Below are 18,096 nucleotides of genomic sequence, written 5' to 3' on the forward strand. Positions count from 1 at the left end.
TTGGGGGCTAGGGGACACAATTCTGCTCAGAGCAGTGTCCACTCAGAACAATGTCCAGACTTCCCTCTTCTTCCCTACACCTCGCCTCCAGCTCTGAATGGGAGCCCAGAACTGCCCTGTTTGGTTCCCTCGCCCCCTCCAGCAGCTTCCCCAGTTCCCTCCACATGCCCTGAGCTCAGCTTGTGGGCCCAGTGGTCTTGGGCCCTTCCTGCAAGCCTCCCCCCGACCCCAGGTTCTACCCACCAGCCTCCAGACCCTGCTTGGATTCACCTTCCCCCAGGCTAATTCAGGAAGGATTCTGGAAATCTCACAGGGCCTCCTTGGCTGCTGATCATGGGGCCTGGGGCCCACTCCTGAGACTGGGGTTCTGTCTTCTCTATGCGGGAGAGCTTGGCCCCCTCCAGCACCTGTGTGGGTTGGGTCTTTCTTGGCCCCCCAGGACCACTCAGATGGTTGGCATCTGCTCCTGGTGGAGGGGACACCTTCCCTGGAGGTGAAAAAGGCTGCTTGACAATCATCAATCTTGACTTGCTTGACAATCTTATCTCATCTCTGAAACTTTCAGAACATTAAGGGTGCACAATGCTTTGTACTTCCCAGGAGGCACACAAGGGCACAGGTATGTGCTGCAGCCCTTACTAAATCAATGAACAAACAGATCATTTTCTCTGTGAGAGGTAGCAAACCATTTGACTTGGCACTGATGCCCAATTGACCAAATTGCTTGGGCATCTCAGAGCCGGGAGTTCTACACTTCAGTTTGCAGAAGGATTTCTTCCGGCTGCTCATTGCACATCAGATTTCTGCAGTTCCCTAATTTCTGCATCTTGTGAGCAAAACACCCAGATTGGAGTCCATTGGGTCCAGGCCCTCAGCCTTGCTGCCCCTCAGGGTGGGGGCAGCAGAGATGGTGGTAACACTGCACATGACTCCAGAATCCAGGGGCCTGGAATGTTCCCTGAGCTCACTCTCCTGTCCTGCCTCTTAAATTCTATTCTCTCTTCTCTTCTCAGAGAAGGCAATGGCACCCCAGTCCAGCACTCTTGCCTGGAAAATCCCATGGACGGAGGAGCCTGGTGGGCTGCCATCTATGGGGTCGCACAGAGTCGGACACAACTGAAGCGACTTAGCAGCAGCAGCAGCTCTTCTATTCTATTCTATGCTCTGTATTCTCTTCTCGGTTTACTTACAAGGTTTAAAAAAAAATTGCTGTACACCTGAAACTAACACAACATTGTAAATCAACTCCACTTCAATTAAAACACACACACACCCCAAAATGGGGGCGAGGGGAGCGTCAAGGAAAGGGTGAGTGTCCAGAGAGTGGAGAAAAAGGAAGGGAAAAGAAGAGATGATGAATGGAAGCACAAACAGCCCAGGGGCATGTGGTCACTCACTGCAGGATTTCCTCAGCCACAAGGAGAGGTGAGGGCCCAGAGCAGTGTCTACACAGACACAGAACCCGCACTGAGGACAGTTCTCACTGGATTTCCGCTCAGCCCACCCAGGGCCCCAGCTGAGCTTCAGTGAGCTTTTCACATCTCAACTTCCATCTCCCACTTTTGTTCCTTGTGAAGCAGGGAGGGGATGTTCTCATTTGGATTGCTTCTTAGCTTGGTTTCTTTTTTCTCCTTCTGGGAAGATTTCCTGCATAAACGATCTCTCTCCAAAAGTTCATTTCCAGGGGCTTGTTTTCTTTAAAAAAAAAAAAAAAAAAAGTCTACAGATTTTTCTCTGCAGACTTCACGTCTGAAACACACCCCGTTCCCATTCCTGAATAGTTTTCTCTGTACATTTCTTCTTGTGGGTTTTATGCCAAATGGAGCCAGGGTGGCTACCACCAGACAAGGCCCTTTGTGCTCCCCTCCTGGAGGCCGGGGGTGGTTCAACAGGTTGTCGACACAGAGAAAAAGCAGGGTTCCCACCCGGACCCTTGCCGGAGAGCACTGTCCTTTTTTAGACAAATGATGAGCTCCCCTTCTTGAGCCCCTTGAACAGGCTCCCATTCATGAGAATTGCATTGGCTCGCCTGCTGCAGATCTGGAATCCTTTGAACACACCATGTTGTCAAGTAAAGCCCTAGACCCCAGGGAGCATGGCCACCATCATGAAAACATGAGAACGTGAAGGTGGCCAGGGAGCACAGCCACCTTCATGAGAACTGCGTTGGCTCCCCGGCTGCAGATCTGAAATCCTTTGAACACACCATGCTGTCATCAAATAAAGCCCTGGACCTCTGGTCACCATCCTCCAGCCCCGGTCGACTGACAGATGTCTATCCCTTAGGCGCTGGGCCGGCAGAACTGGGAGGACGCGTGTCAGCAAGGAAGTGAAGCTGGAGTATGGAACATATAACATTAGGCTTAAGGTTGGAGGCTGGAAGGAATGAGCACTTTATTTGCTTAAGGCAGCTCGGTTGCACCTGATTTTCATAAACGAAATCAGGCCAAATGGTATTTAAGACCACCGGACACACTGGAACATGGGATAGAACATGAAGAAAATCCACAAGTTGGCAATAAATACACTGAATAAATTCAGTCGGTCATTTCAATTCCCTTTTGGTAAGACATTCATGGGAATCGGATGTTTGGAGGGTCTCCACGAGTTTTTCCTTCGTGGAACGCCTAATCCCCTTGTGTTGTGACAACAAGCTGCACTGCAGCATCGATGGGAAGAAGGGGCTGGTGTCTAAGACACAGCTGGGTCTGATGCAAACTGTGCTTCCTGCTGGGAATTTTGGAGGCTCCCCAAAATATAGGTAAAGACCATATTCAGGAAAATAGCAATAACTAACAGTTTTTTTAAGAATCTTTTTTTATGTGGACCATTTTTAAAGTCTCTCTTGAATTTGTTACAATATTGCTTGGTTTCTGTTTTGATCTTTTGGCCATGAGTCATGGGGGATCCTAGCTTCCCGACCAGGGATCAAACCCGTACCCCCTGCAATGGAAGGTGAAGTCCCAACCACTGGAGCACCAGGCAAGTCCCAACAATGAACATTTTTGAGTATGGGCCTCAGGTACTTGGTTAACTGCTTTGCATAAATTATTTCATTTAACCCTCATAAACCTCACGATGGGTTTCCCAAGTGGTTCAGTGGTAAAGAATCTACCTGCAATGAAGGAGACATAGTTTCGATCCCTGAATCAGGAAGATCCCCTGGAGAAGGAAAATGGCAACCCACTCCAGTATTTTTGCCTGGGAAATCCCATGGACAGAGGAGCCTGGCGGGCTATAGTTCCTGGGGTCGCAAAGAGACGGACACGGCTTAGTAACTAAACAGCAAAGCCTCGTGATACAGTCTGATTCCACTTTCTGCGTGGGAAGACTGGGACGCAGCCCAGGGACTCAGGCACGGTGACACACCTGCTAGCTGTGACATGAGCTCAGCTCCAGTCTGGCAGTTGACTCCATAACCTGTGCTCTCACTTCCTACGATTATTAACCGACTCTCAGTCATCCAGGAGCTGATCACTTGGAGTTATCTTTTTCGTTGTTGTTCTAGCTTTACTGAAATGTAATTGACACATCACAGCATAAGGTTAAGGTGGACAATGTGCTGACATGATGTACTTGTAGGCTGTAAAATGATCACCACCTTAGGGTTAGCTGATACCTCCCTCACGTATAGTTACGATTTCTTTCCTGTGGAGAGAACATGGAAGATCTACTCTCTTAACACTTGTTAAATGTATCGTACATGGTATCAACGTCAATTACCATGCTGCACATTAGATCCCCAGAACTCATTCGTCTTCTAACTAGAAATGTGAACGCTTTCCCCCACCCCCCTCTCCTGGTGACCACCACTCCACTCCGATTGTATGACTTCAGTTTTTTCAGATTCCACATGGAAGTGAGGTCATACAGTATGTCTTCTCTAACTTATTTTACTTAACACCCTCAAGGTCAGTCCAAGTTGTCACAAATGTCAAAATTTTCTGCTTTCTTATGGTTGAATAATAGTTCATTATATAGGCTTCCCTGGTGGCTCAGACAGTAAAGAATCTGCCCACAATGCAGGAGACGTGGGTTTGATCCCTGGATGGGGAAGATCCCCTGGAGAAGGAAATGGAAAAACCACTCCAGTATTCTTGCCTGGAGAATCCCATGGACAGAAGAGCCTGGTGGGCTACAGTCCTCGGGGTTGCAAAGAGTCAGACACGACTGAATGACTAACACTTGTATTCACTTCATATATATTATATATGTAATATACATCTTCTTTATCCATTCATCTGTTGATGGACACTTACCTTGTTTCTTAAGTCTCCGTTACAGTGAATAACCCTACAACGAACATGAGGGTGCAGATATCTCTCTACGACTCTGATTTCCTTTCCTTTGGTGGATATATATCTAGTCTCATCTTCAACCCACTCCAGTATTCTTGCCTGGAGAATTCCATGGACAGAGGAGCCTGGAGAACTGGGATTGCAAAGAGTTGGATACCACTGAGTGACTGAGCACACAGCACACATAGAGATACCAATAGTTTACACAAGGCAGAGGCAATAATATTAGCTGTGTTACCATTTCCTGTGAAAGGCACAAAGGTAATATAGCATGAAACCTCAACCCACGAGACATGTATAATCCATTTGTAGAGATAAGACTAAAAATAATTTCAGTTACAATTCAAGCTGACATCAAATGTTCATTGAAATCGTATTTTATCAAAGCTCAGGACCTACACAAGTAACCACCAACTCCCAATGCCCAGATCTCTCCTGTGAAGTCAGCATGGCTATCACATAGAGACTCCTATCTGAGTGTCATACAATCTTCAGAATTCTGGAGTGAAGTTGGGACCCCGATGAACCTATCTGTAGGGCAGCAATGGAGATGCAGACATGGAGAACAGACTTGTGCACACAGTGTGGGAAGGAGAGGGCAGGATAAATTTAGAGAGGAGTGTTGAAACATATACATTACCATATGTAAAACAGACAGCCAGTGAGAATTTGCTGTATGATACAGAGAGCTCAGCCTGGTGCTCTGTGACAACCAGTGGAGTGGGATGGGGTGGGATGGGGTGGGAGGTAGGAGGGAGGTTCAAGAAGGAAGGAACGTATGTATACCTATGGCTGATTCATGTTGATGTATGGCAGAGACTCACACAATATTGTAAAGCAATTACTCTCCAATTAAAAATAAACAACAACAACAACAAAAAAGATGGGACCCGGCAGAGGGAGCATGGGCAGGAAGGGAAGGTCAGAGGTCAAGGAAGAAACAGAAAGAGCCCCTGGCCAGTTCAAGCCTCCCTCCAGCCATGCTCCCCAGCCTTGACACCCCTGCCACCGCATCCCTGCCTTCTTTCCTTGTTGAGGAAGGAGAGGCAGGCAAGAAGAGACCAGAAAGAGGGAAGGAAACAAAAAATGTATTAAGGAAAAGATGGAAAAAAAAAAAAACTGCCAGCAAAAGAGAAGGTTTTAATGATCTTTGCACTGCTCTGAAAGTGAGAAAGAGAAAGAAAATCTCTACAAAAATAACCCTTCATGCTTAGCAATTTCAAGCAATGGCTTTGTAATATTTGCTTCTCTGGAGAAGAGGAAACAGGCAGAAGGAAATGAATGGACAGGGCTTCTCTACATGGGATGCATGTTCCTCAGAGGAATCTGTAAACTCAAAAGTTTTTCAAGTTACTCAGTTTCAGTGATTTCTGTCAGGAAATGGTTCTGGGGCTCCCATCAGCACCTCAAGGATTTTCCAGTCCTGCAGATGAAGGCAGAGATATGTTAGAAGATGAAGCTTTTTAAAGTTCTCACTTGGCAGGCTATTGTGAATCTTCCCCCAGGGGGCTTCCCCTGAAAGGATAAAATAGTGACTTGATCAGACTTTCCAGAAGCCCAGATGTTACATAGAGTCGTTTCCAGGCACATGTCCATGTCCTTCAACCATGTCTCTTATGATAAGATTTCAGCTTTTCTCACTATTCCCCAGTTGCTTCTAAACATACACTGGTCAATTTCTTTCTTAGCATGTGGCATCCACAGAGCCGGCATTGTACTCCAGAGTAAGTCCAAACAGCACAGAGAAAAGAGAGTCACCAGCCATGTTTTGGACACTGTGCTTCTGCTGAAATAATCTAAGATCACAAGAACTTTTTGAAAGAAGTACATAACCCTCTTGCCTTACGTCAAGCCTTTTTGACAAGTGAAATTTCTAAGTCTTTCTGTATCTGTTACCTCTGAATTCTATCAGTTTTCATTTCTCTTCTACTTATATGGTTGATTTTGAGAGGAATAAAGGGAAAAAATTATGTTTATCTTTTTCGAATTTTATCTTATTGGATTCAGTCATTGTTATCAGATGCTGATTTAGGTTGATCAATGAATCAATGCTCTTTAAGCAGAAAGTGATCAAACAGTTGTCAATCAAGCTGAGTATTACAGCATCCAGCCCACATCACTCCACCATGGTGACTTGAATTTCATGAAATTCTTTCTTAAGCAACTTGCTGAAACTTACCCTTCTCAGGTGGTACAGCGGTAAAGAATCCACTGGTCCATACAGGAGATGCAATCGGGAAGATCTCCTGGAGTAGGAAATGTCAACCTACTCCAATATTCTTGCCTAGAAAATTCCATGGACAAAGGAGCCTGGTGGGGTACAGTCCATGGGGATCACAAAGAGTCAGATACAACTGAGCCCACGCACACACATTCACAATTTGCCTCATGAAAACTGTGGTCGAGAGACAGATTTTGGCTCAACGATTAAAGCTCCTTGGAAACAGAATTGATGCTCCAGATGGCTGTGAGTGTCCTGTCATTGAATATTGTCTAATGTCTAGCTGGTCGTGGATCAGAAAAAAAAATAGAAAAGGTTCAGGTATCATAAGAAGTATTGAATTCTGCAATCTGTATGGTGACTTGCAATTCCAGAATTTTTGACCATAGATGACTTCAGCAGGTAATGAATAAATCAAGTGGTGGCTTCAGGTGCAGCTTGATCCAGAGCACGGTGATGTCATCATGATTCTTCTGTCTGCTTGGCTTGCTGTGTGTGTTGGTTTCCCCTGCTGCTGTCTCACTTGGCTACAGTCCAACAGCTACAGTATCTTCCCAAGCCTGTGTACTCAACCTACCAAGCCCGAAGGATTCCAGCATTCCCAGCAAACTGCTTCAGGCTTACACTGATCAGGCTAGACTGGGTCACATGTCCATCCTACAACAATCACTGTGGCCAAAGAGATGAGACCCACTTCCGTGGCTATCGGTCCCTGGATAGCAAGTCACTCCACAACTTAGGGACTCAAACAACAATCACTTCATTATGGCTCCTGGTTTCTGTGGGTTAGGAATTTGAGTAAGCTCACCTGGGTAAGCTCTGGCTTGGAGTCCCTCCTACATCTGCAGTCAGACAGGGCTGGGAGATGGAAAGGTAGGGGAGGGGTGGTCGGTACTAGGAGCTGGCCCTCCTCCTAGAGTCTTGGAGCTTCTCCGTGTGATCTCTCCAGCTGGGCCAGTTTGGGCTTCCCTCACAGAGTGGAGGGCTTCCCTGGTGGCTCAGAAGGTAAAGCGTCTGCCTGCAATGCGGGAGACTTGGGATTGTTCCCTGGGTTGGGAAGATCCCCTGGAGAAGGAAATGGCAACCCACTCCAGTACTCTTGCCTGGAAAATTCTTTGGCTGGAGGAGCCTGGTAGGCTACAGTCCATGGGGTCGCAAAGAGTCGGACACAACTGAGCGGCTTCACTTTCACTTTTTCATAGCGTGGAGGTCTCAGAACTGTCAGAGTGCCCACCTGGCAGGGTCTCAGGAGAACAAAGAGTGAGTGAGTGGCAGTTTTGTGACCCAGCCTCAGAAACCACGCAGCGTGACTTCACCCTATGCTACTGAGTGAAACAGTCACAAAAACACACCCAGGTTCAAGAGGCAGGTACACAGACTCTGCCTCTTAATGGAAGAGCAACAAGCTACTAGAAGAACATCTAGAAGAACGGCCATCTTTAGAAAATATAATCGCCGTGTATACCAGTGGGCTTAATCAATCCAAACCCAGTCCCGAGCTGTGAACCCTGCAGGTGACAGTCCCCCCTAAAAAACCTGGGTGCTGTTGATGGAGAGGAGAGACACGGACAGTGACATGGGAAGGCCACTGTTTCTCCCTAATTTGATGTTTTAATATATATTCTGTAAGTACTTTATCATGTGACTTAAATTTTGCAGAAAACTTATTTTTCAGCAAAAAGAAACACAAAAGTTTAATTTTAAAAGGAGATTTTATTACATTACACCTCATTAACTTAGGTCCACTTGAAAAGCAGTCTGACACGTTAGGCGGAGGGTTTTTTTGTGTTGGTAGCACAGCATAGCTCATAAACAGACTAATGGCATTAACAAAGGCAAAAGCCAATGAACTATTTCTAGAGGCAAACAGTTTTAACATTGTTGAAGAACAAGGGCTAATTACAAATGTTTCTGAGAACCTGCTCATTCAGCACTTTTGAGATTATGAAACTTCTCTCCTATCCTCATCCTGGCTATAAAATTATTAATTCTAGGACGAGTTTAGCAAATACAGCAAAATGCATGGAAAATAAAGCCTTATTTTTTCCCCAGTCATCCACAGCTCAGTACTTTTGTGCTTTTGCTGAAGTAACATTGACCCTATCCTATTTATAGTCAGGCTTTATATTGTTTTATAATTGCAGGAAATGACTACCAAAAGAAAAATGGACTTTATTATTATAAATTCATACTCGAAAGGTAAAAAAACTGCTTTTTGTGGATGCACAACTGTTGTTTCAAAGATTTCTTTTCCTCCAAAAAAGAGGAAATATATGTAAACACACAGCTGATCTACTTTGCTGTACAGCAGAAACTAACACGACACTGTAAAGCGGCTAAGCATGTGTGCTAAGTCGCTTCAGTCGTGTCCGACTCTTTACGACCCTGTGGACTGAAGCCCGCCAGGCTCCTCTGCCCATGGGATTCTCCAGGCAAGAATACTGGAGTGGGTTGCCATACCCGCCTCCAGGGGATCCTCCCGACCCAGGAAATGAACCCATGTCTTTTAAGTCTCCTGCACTGACAGGTGGGTTCTTTACCACTAGCGCCACCTGGAAAGCAACTATACCCCATAAAATAGTTTTAAAAGATTTCCCTTCCTTCCTCCAGGTTGGCTGATAGATTAATTAGAGCATTCCCGCTCTGAACCTTTTTTGTCTTTCTAAATAAATGCATTGGCAAGCTTATTAAAATGAAAGCCCTCCACCCGCTCCCTGGGAGGGGTGGCCAACTTTAGTTAATCACCCGTTGATGGCTACAGATTGTCAAAGGGGGTTTTCCCTTGTAAATCCGTGGCCTGCCAGGACTGGCAAGGGGGTTGTTGAGTGCGTGGGAAGATGCTCAGTGCAGGCCTCACTGCCTCTGCTCCTTGACTCCACAGCCCACTCCCAACAGAACGATGCTCAAGCAGCTGAAGGATCGGTTCCACAGCTCTATGGTTTGGCAGTGGCTCGTGAGATTTCTGAGCAGTTTCTTCAGATACCTATTACACCAACCCCTCAATAAAGGAACCAGCTAAGAAGCTCAGTGTTCAGACAATGGTTCATTGTCAAGTCTGCATGAATTCCAACAGCAGGCTGGCCTGATGCCTTTTTAAAAAAAAAAAACAAAAAACCATATTGACTAATTGACCTATTATTTTCACATTATGCAGGATGTTGGGAGGATTGCAAAAACCTACTCTGCAATTTTAGTTTCTTGCTGGATACACGTAGTCTGAACTTGTGATTCCTTTGTCTCTGGTCCAGTGCCCCATGGACTTATATCTGATTCCTGTGGAGAGAGGGGGCTGCAGGTAAAAATAAAATGAGCTGCCTCCTCCTCAGACTCCAGACAATATCAACATTCAAGGTAGTACGACTGACACTATACAAAAGACCATGACAAATATTGAACTGTTGATGGCGTGATAGGGATGCAGGGCACGGATGTCTGCAGCTCTCTTCAGTTCAGTTCGGTCGCTCAGTTGTGTCTGACTCTTTGCGACCCCATGGACTGCAGCACGCCAGGCTTCCTTGTCCATCACCAACTCCCGGATCCTACTCAAACTCATGTCTATTGAGTCGGTGATGCCATCCAACCATCTCATCCTCTGTCGTCCCCTTCTCCTCCCGCCTTCAATCTTTCTCAGCATCGGGGTCTTTTCCAATGAGCCAGTTCTTCACATCAGGTGGCCAAAGTACTGGAGTTTTAGCTTCAGCATCAGTCCTTCCAATGAATTCTCAGGACTGATTTCCTTTTGGATGGACTGGTTGGATCTCCTTGCAGTCCAAGGGACTCTCAAGAGTCTTCTCCAAACCCCAGTTCAAAAGTATCAATTCTTTGGCATTCAGCTTTCTTTATAGTCTAACTCTCACATCCATACATGACTACTGGAAAAACCATAGCTTTGACTAGACAAAGCTATGGCAAAGTGATGTCTCTGTTTTTTAACACACTGTCTAGGTTTGTCATAGCTTTTTTTCTAAGGAGCAAGCGTCTTTTAATTTCATGGCTGCAGTCACCATCGGCAGTGATTTTGGAGCCCCCCAAAATAAAGTCTCTCACTGTTTCCATTGTTTCCCCATCTATTTGCATGAAGTGATGGGACCAGATGCCATGATCTTAGTTTTCTGAATGTTGAGTTTTAAGCCAACTTTCTCACTCTCCTCTTTCACTTCATCAAGAGGCTCTTTAGTTCTTCACTTTCTGCCATAAGGGTGTTGTCATCTGTGCATCTGAGGTTAGTGATATTTCTCCTGGAAATCTTGATTCCAGCTTGTGCTTCATCCAGCTCTCTTGGAAATGCCTTAAAGTGCAGAATGCAGAATGCCTAAAAGAAGTGCAGCTCTCTAAGAAATGCCTAAAAACAATAAGATGGGCTGATGAATGGGTGGATGAAAAGAGAAGAAGAAATGGTGGAGCCAAGTAGTCCCGGGTGGACCAGGGGCAAGAGCCCCCTGGAGACCCACCCCCACCCCAGGGCTCATTTTGGGGGACCTTGCAGATGTCCTAAATCTTGCATTAAGAAAGCCAATGGCACAACGCTGTAAATCGACTATTCTTCAATTTTAAAGAGAGAAAGAAAGTGACTGGAGCACCAGTTACAGATGAAAATGCATATGATTTTTCAAATCTATAGTACAGATTTGTTTTGATCAGGAAATTTCACGTCATGAACTAAATTATGTTTGTAACTTTTTAAGATGACTCTTCTTTTTGTAAAAAATCACTTTCTCTTAGCAGAGTTTGCATCATTTACCACGTTTACTAAGTTTAGCAAAAGACAGAAAACATTTCCAGTTAAATATTATCAGAGTTTATTCCCTGATACAGAACCATAACGTGTTAGTCACTAAGTCGTGTCTGACTCTTTGCCACCCCATGGACTGTAGCCCACCGGGCTCCTCTGTCCATTCCTGCCAGGGATCCTCCAGGCAAGAATACTGGAGTGGGTAGCCATTTCCTTCTCCAGGGGATCTTCCTGACCCAGGGATCGAACCCAGGTCTCCTGCACTGCAGGTGGATTCTTTACTATCTGAGCCACCAGGGAAGTTGGTCCATAACCATAATATTAGACCCAGGATCCATTCAAAATTGTGTCTTAGTCCCTGCACCATTGACAAGTCATGGTTTAAACATGGGAGTGAGAGTGACAGGATGTGTTTTGGCCACATTACTGCCGCATAACCCCAATTCTCTATAAAAGTAGAAGCCGAGTAATGTGAAGTGAACCCCCGGACATCCACGTACTCTGCTCCCAACCAATGAGCAGAGTGGCTCTGATGATGTCTGGAACCACCAGGACACTCTCCAGATATTAAGTGCTCTTCCACCTCCTTCTTTCATATTAAAGTGTGAATGACTCAGGAACATTCATTAAATCATCCCCACATAGAACCAAGCTCTAAAATCAACACACACACAAAAATGTATGACTGACTGACATGTAAAAACAAGAGGTGAAGATAAAGAAAACTAATTTCTTTACACTCAATCTGAACAAGATACTATATCTCAGTTACCTTGATGGCTCATTTGCAGGAGGTCTCCCAAATTTTCCAGTGCCAGTCATTCTTACTTTGCAAATGTTTTCCCAGCTGCTGTGGTTAGGGGAGGGGGTATCCACTGCTCAGAGTGGAAGAGGGAGCCCAGCGGGGACAGGTGACCCCCCAGATGCAGTTTCAATTCCCCTCCTAACATAAACCACCACAGGGTTAGAGTCAAGAGTCACATGGAGGAGAGGAAAAGAAGAAGCGTGCACTGGGAATATATGGACAATGGGAAGTGCCACGTGACAGGAACAGGGGCTCCCAGAAGCCCAGGCAGGAGCACAGTCAAGGGAACATGACAAGGTCAAGGTCACTACCAGCACACCCTACTGTGTGTGACCTAATTGAGCACAGGGCAGGTTCTCAGCATTTGCTGCTCAGTTCCAAAAGGTAGCTAGTGATCAACACAGGTGGTTAGAGGCTCTCCTAGTTTCTCTAATAGTGAGACTCTTTCACTCTGACTACACAACCCTTCAATTCAGTATCAGCTTGCCAGGCAAGGCCAATATTCCACATTTAGAGAGTCGTTCCTTTGACTTCAAGCTTTATCCCCTATTGTATTTAATACTCATTACAGTAACTTTAGAGGAGGGCACAACAACCCACCCCAGTATTCTTGCCTGGAGAATCCCATGGACAGAGGAGCCTGGTGGGCTACAGTCCGTGGGATTGCAAAGAGTCGGATGTGACTGAAGCGACTTAGCACACAGCATTACACAGTAACATTTGGTCATGGTGGTTTGCAGCGAAGTAGACGCAGATTCCTAAGAGCCCTTCCTGAGAACATGTTTTGATAGAGGGGAAGACGCAAAGAGCATAAGCAGGCCGGGAGCCTGGTGTGGAGCCAACAGACAGATATGCAGCAGAGACAGAGCTGGGGAGGAGGAGAGGCTGGGAGGTAGGATTCTCCAAACTGAACATTTTATATGAGAGCTTTCCTATTGAGTCTCACTTAAGGACAGACCTAATAAGCTCAGGATAATTCAGAACATAGAGAAGGGCTCTTTTCCAGGATGTTTGCTGTTCTTTCTTTTCCTTAACCTTGGCCAGAAACACACAAGATGATTTTGGCAAGAAATGAATGACTCTACATAGCCAACCCCCTCTCTAGAAAGAAGTCAAAGGACAGTGCCTGCTGAGGGGTGTCTGGGTCTCAACTTCAAAGCCAAGATGAACCGAGTGGGCGGGGCTTCCCCAAGAACCCCCAGGCAGGCAGGAGGGCACCGCAGGGACCCTGTCTGGAAGGCAAGTCATGGAACCCAGGAGCCACGGAGGAACGTGACCGCAGACTTGAATGTTGACAGGGAAAAGTCAGTCTCAGTCCAAGACATATGGGGGTTGGGTCCAGAAAACGGAGCAAGCCAGGAGAGGAGGCCGACCAACTCGAGTGGCCCCAGGAAGATGGACACAGCCATCACAAAGCCCCTGCCCAGCACTGCTGGTTGGGGGGTAGGGGGAGCAGGGACCTCAATTTTCCAGCATCTCCACCAAACATAGCTTGTGCCATCTTGCCTTTACAGGTAGGAAGGCTGAGGCCACATTGCTAGTTAGTGAAAAGCTGAGCTACTGCTCCAGACTGTGAGAGGAAGGTTTCGTACAAAGGAGGACACACGATTTACTGCTCTTAGGAAAATATTATCAAAGGATTACGATTCCTCCTTTTCCAGAGATTGAGAATGCTTGTTCTGAAGCCAGCCTGTAAAGTGTCCAATGCAAGCCTGCAGATCTGGAAAAGTCCTGTGCTGGGTGATCCATTCACAGGAAGCAGGCAGGAACCAGAGCTGCTCACACGTGACCAGTTGCTTCAGGTCACTCCTGCTCACCGGATCTGCATCCTCAAGGGGGAAAAAAAACCCATTATGCACAGGTTTGAAGATGAAACAGCATCACTTCCTCTGCTGGCAAAGCAGGTCAAAGGGCCATCTGAGTCTCAAGGAGAGAGGCAAAGGACTCTACCTTCAGATGAGAGAAGAGATGAAGCCACATTTCAGAAGAGAATAGGGGGACCTCTCTGGTGGTCCAATGGCTAAGACTCTGTGCTCACAACGCAGGGAGCCTGGGATCAATCCCCGGACAGGGAACTAGATCCCTCATACTGCAACAAAGATTGAAGACCCCACAGGCTGCAACTAAGACCTGGCACAGCCAAATAAGTAAATAAATATTTTTTAAAAAGAGAGAATAGGGACTGGCCAGAATTTGCCAGGAAATCCCTATCTGAGGCTTTCCCAGGTGGTGCTAGTGGTAAAGAACCCGACTGCCCATGCAGGAGACATCAGAGACGTGGGTTTGATCCCTGGGTCAGAGAGACCCACTGGAGGAGGGCATGGCAACCCACTGCAGTATTCTCGTCTGGAGAATCCCACGGACAGAGGAGCCTGGAGGGCTACAGTCCTTAGGGTGGCAAAGAGTCGGACACGACTGAAGTGACTTAACAAAAATGTGTGCAGAATTTTGGTAGCCATCTTTGGAAACAAACATCCACAGAACCCCAAACTCTGTACAATGCCAAGCACCCCGGTCTTGAGGGCCACCAGTGACCTTCTCATGTCATCAGGACCGCTTCAAAGACAGCTTGCATCCAAGCCAAGGGCACAGGGCTGAAGGTGACCCCACCCTTTAGTTAGTTCACAGTCTCCATGTCCTCTGAGGGCTGACCCGAAAGCAGAAAGGAGTAGGTGCCCATGAGTCAGATGTGGGCCCTGCTGCCCAGAGAACATGGTCCCCTGAGAGGAGAGGCCTGTGTTCACAGGGACTGAGTCATGTTCCCTCTGGAGACAATGAGGACTTTTGAAAGCAGGGAGCACTGAGCTGTCAGTTCACCTGGGTCTATTAAGTACCTCGTTTTTTTAGGCATTCTGTCACACTGCGCTACTAAGAGGCTTCAGAAAATAAAACTTTAAGCTGAGACATTATTAAATCTACAATTTTTTTTTAATGTAAAGTGATTTTTTAAAAAAAGTCCTCTCGATCTTGAAAGTTGGAACATGAGCCATAACCATCCAGGGCGGAGGAGGCAGCAGGGTGTGTTCTGTTTATCAAGGGCAGATGCCAAAACCCAAACTCAGAGAAACTCAGAGGAATCCTGCCCATCTTGAGACTGTCAGGTTGTCATCCAGTTGCTCAGTTGTGTCCGACTCTGCGACCCCGTGGACTGCAGCACGCCAGGCTCCCTGTCCATCACCAACTCCCAGAGTTGCTCAAACTCATGGCCATTGAGTTGGTGATGCCATCCAACCATCTCATCCTCTTCATCCCCTTCTTCTCCTGCCTTCAATCTTTCCCAGCATCAGGGTCTTTTCCAGTGAGTCGGTTCTTCTCATCAGGTGACCAAAGTATTATAGTTTCAGCTTCAGCATCAGTCCTTCCAATGAATATTCAGGACTGATTTCCATTAGGATAGACAGATTGGATCTCCTTGCAGTCTAAGGAACTTTCAAGAGTCTCCTCCAACACCACAGTTCAAAAGCATCAACTCTTCAGTGCTCAGCCTTCTTTATAGTGCAACTCTCACATCCATACATGACCACTGGAGAAACCATAGCTTTGACTAGATGGACCTTTGTCTGTAAAGTGATGTCTCTGCTTTTTAATATGCTGTCTAGCTTCATCATAGCTTTTCTTCCAAGGAGTGAGCATGGAGCGTGCCGGGTGGTAGGAGCCAATCTAGGGATGACAAGGTTCCCCAGGGCGCCCACTCTGCTGAAGCTAAACCCAGCCACTGCTGACAGCGCTGGGATGCTCACGTGGGTGCATCCCCGTGGGCCAGGGCTCTCACTCCATCCTCCATCCTTGGTCTAAGAAAGTCAGAGAAGCTGGTCCTCCCTGCAGCCCTCAGCCTCCAGAACTGACCACCGGGCTCCCAGCACAGAAACCTTTTTCTGTTGCGAGCGTAAGCCTGTTTGTCCATGAAAACACAGTTGCTTCCCTCAGTTTACCTGCTACTTGGCCAGGCTGAACCATGAGACCTGCCCACAAGGTTGCTACCAATGCCCCATCCATTACTGAGGTCCTCTGTGGGCCACCCAAGTGTGGACCATGAGAGCTCTCCCAGAAACCCAGAGAGACACAGTTGAGCTCTGGAGGCGCCAAGCCTAGCACAGAGGACCAAAATGTACATTTCTAGGTGAAAACCAAAGAACATCTAGACGTTTGGTGTTTCTCAACCAGTAGTTTCTGATTTCTTTTAAATTTGGGAACTTGTTTTTCCGGGTGTATATGTGACACACTCTCTTCTCCAGGGTTTTTGAGGTGGTAGAAATGCTGAGATTTAGTCATCACTGCCTGCAATTTGCAAAGGTGCCTGACCTCTGTGCTGCAGCCAAAAACACAATAAATAAACAATCCACAGCCCCAGATGTGTGGAAACCAGGCTGGGAGGAACCAGGATGAGAACTCACAGCCGCCAGGCAACAATCCTATCTCATGCTTTTACCAAAGGGCGTTCTCCTTTGCAACCGGGATGCTTTACATTAGAAAGCTGACTTTGCCAAAGCCTCGCAGATCTAATTATCCAATACTGGACATGCTATGGGGTGGGGCTGTCTAGGAACGAGACAAGGCAGAGGGTGATTATTTTAGAGTTCCACACAGGATTTCTGTAAGGGCTTCCACCTATGGATATACCTTCACAATTATTTCTTTCACCTGAGTGGATCAGAACTGAGTATTTTATTCATGATGGAATAAATTATAAGTCAACATTGTCTTGGGTCTGACTGAGCTGAGATGTTATTTTGAGTACGTGCCATTCATATTTCCTGGTGTGTCTTCTCCCTGGTCCTCTCCCCTTCTACTCTTTGCTTCACTTACCCTCTAGATTTCATGTCCTCCTTTTTAATCTCGAATCACCCCCAGATGCAAATGAAGTCTTTTAAAGATGACACAGGAAGGCGTTTCTTCATGAAGCCTCAAGCCTTGTGCCCAGCAGGCCTCTTCCTTAAGGTTCCAGAGGCTGACGAGGGCTCCTCCACTCTGAAAGCAGCTTGAAGCAGAACTTAGAACTGAGAATTGTCCTCATCGGCTATTTTCCAGCACCAGAATCGGCTGCCTCCCCTGGGAGGGTCAAGTTGCAGGCATGAGTCATAAGTGAAGATTCCTTCCTAAGTCATGCTGCTCCCATTGAGAACACCCCTGGACCGAACGGCCTAATGGTAAAAATGCTTTTCCAGCGGCAACCAAGCCTGAGCCCACGGCCACGCAGAGCTGGTGAACTGGAGGGAACTAACGATGATTTGGTGGAGAAGGCAATGGCACCCCACTCCAGCACTCTTGCCTGGAAAATCCCATGGACCGAGGAGCCTGGTGGGCTGAAGTCCATTGGGTCGCTAAGAGTCGGACATGATTGAGCGACTTCACTTTCACTTTTCACTTTCATGCATTGGAGAAGGAAATGGCAACTCACTCCAGTGTTCTTGCCTGGAGAATCCCAGGGACGGGGGAGCCTGGTGGGCTGCCATCTATGGGGTCGCACAGAGTCGGACACGACTGAAGTGACTTAGCAGCAGCAGCAATGATGATTTGGATTTTTCAAAGGCTACCCAGAATAGCATCAACGTTCTTTTCACTAGCTCCTTGGCAGTCATGATGATGCTCAGATAATGCTTATCTCAAAAGCATTTACAGTCATGTTCATGGGGTGAAGTTCATTGATGATGCATTTCACAGACACTCATCACCATCCCCAGCTGGAAACTGAAACTTCCCACAGAGCTTCAGATAAAAGATCAAACAAAGGCCAACTTCCTCCAGGCCAGACACGGGATCTGAGGACGCGTCTCCCACGAGTGCCCTTCTCCCGCCAACGTCAAGCTTTGGGACGAGGGTGGGGCATCCAAGCTAAGCCCTGCTGACTCTGGCCACGCAATGAGTCCTTGCTGCCCTGGGAGAGCCCCTGCGAGGGTTATGCTCCCAAATCAAAGAGAGTGCATGCTTGCATGCTAAGTCCCTTCAGTCGTGTCTGACTCTTGGTGACCCCATGGATAGTAGCCCACCAGGCTCCTCTGTCCATGGGATTCTCCAAGCAAGAATACTGGAGTGGGTTGTC

At 46.9% G+C, this 18,096-nt stretch overlaps 1 pseudogene; it reads left to right on the forward strand.

The window, feature by feature from the left end:
- The first annotated feature begins 582 nt into the window (after window positions 1-582).
- Window positions 583-18,096, forward strand: part of LOC781966 (cytosolic arginine sensor for mTORC1 subunit 2-like) — a 143,411-nt pseudogene continuing 125,897 nt past the window's right edge.

The sequence above is a fragment of the Bos taurus genome, chromosome 9, assembly GCF_002263795.3.
Source record: "Bos taurus isolate L1 Dominette 01449 registration number 42190680 breed Hereford chromosome 9, ARS-UCD2.0, whole genome shotgun sequence".
NCBI lineage: Eukaryota > Metazoa > Chordata > Mammalia > Artiodactyla > Bovidae > Bos > Bos taurus.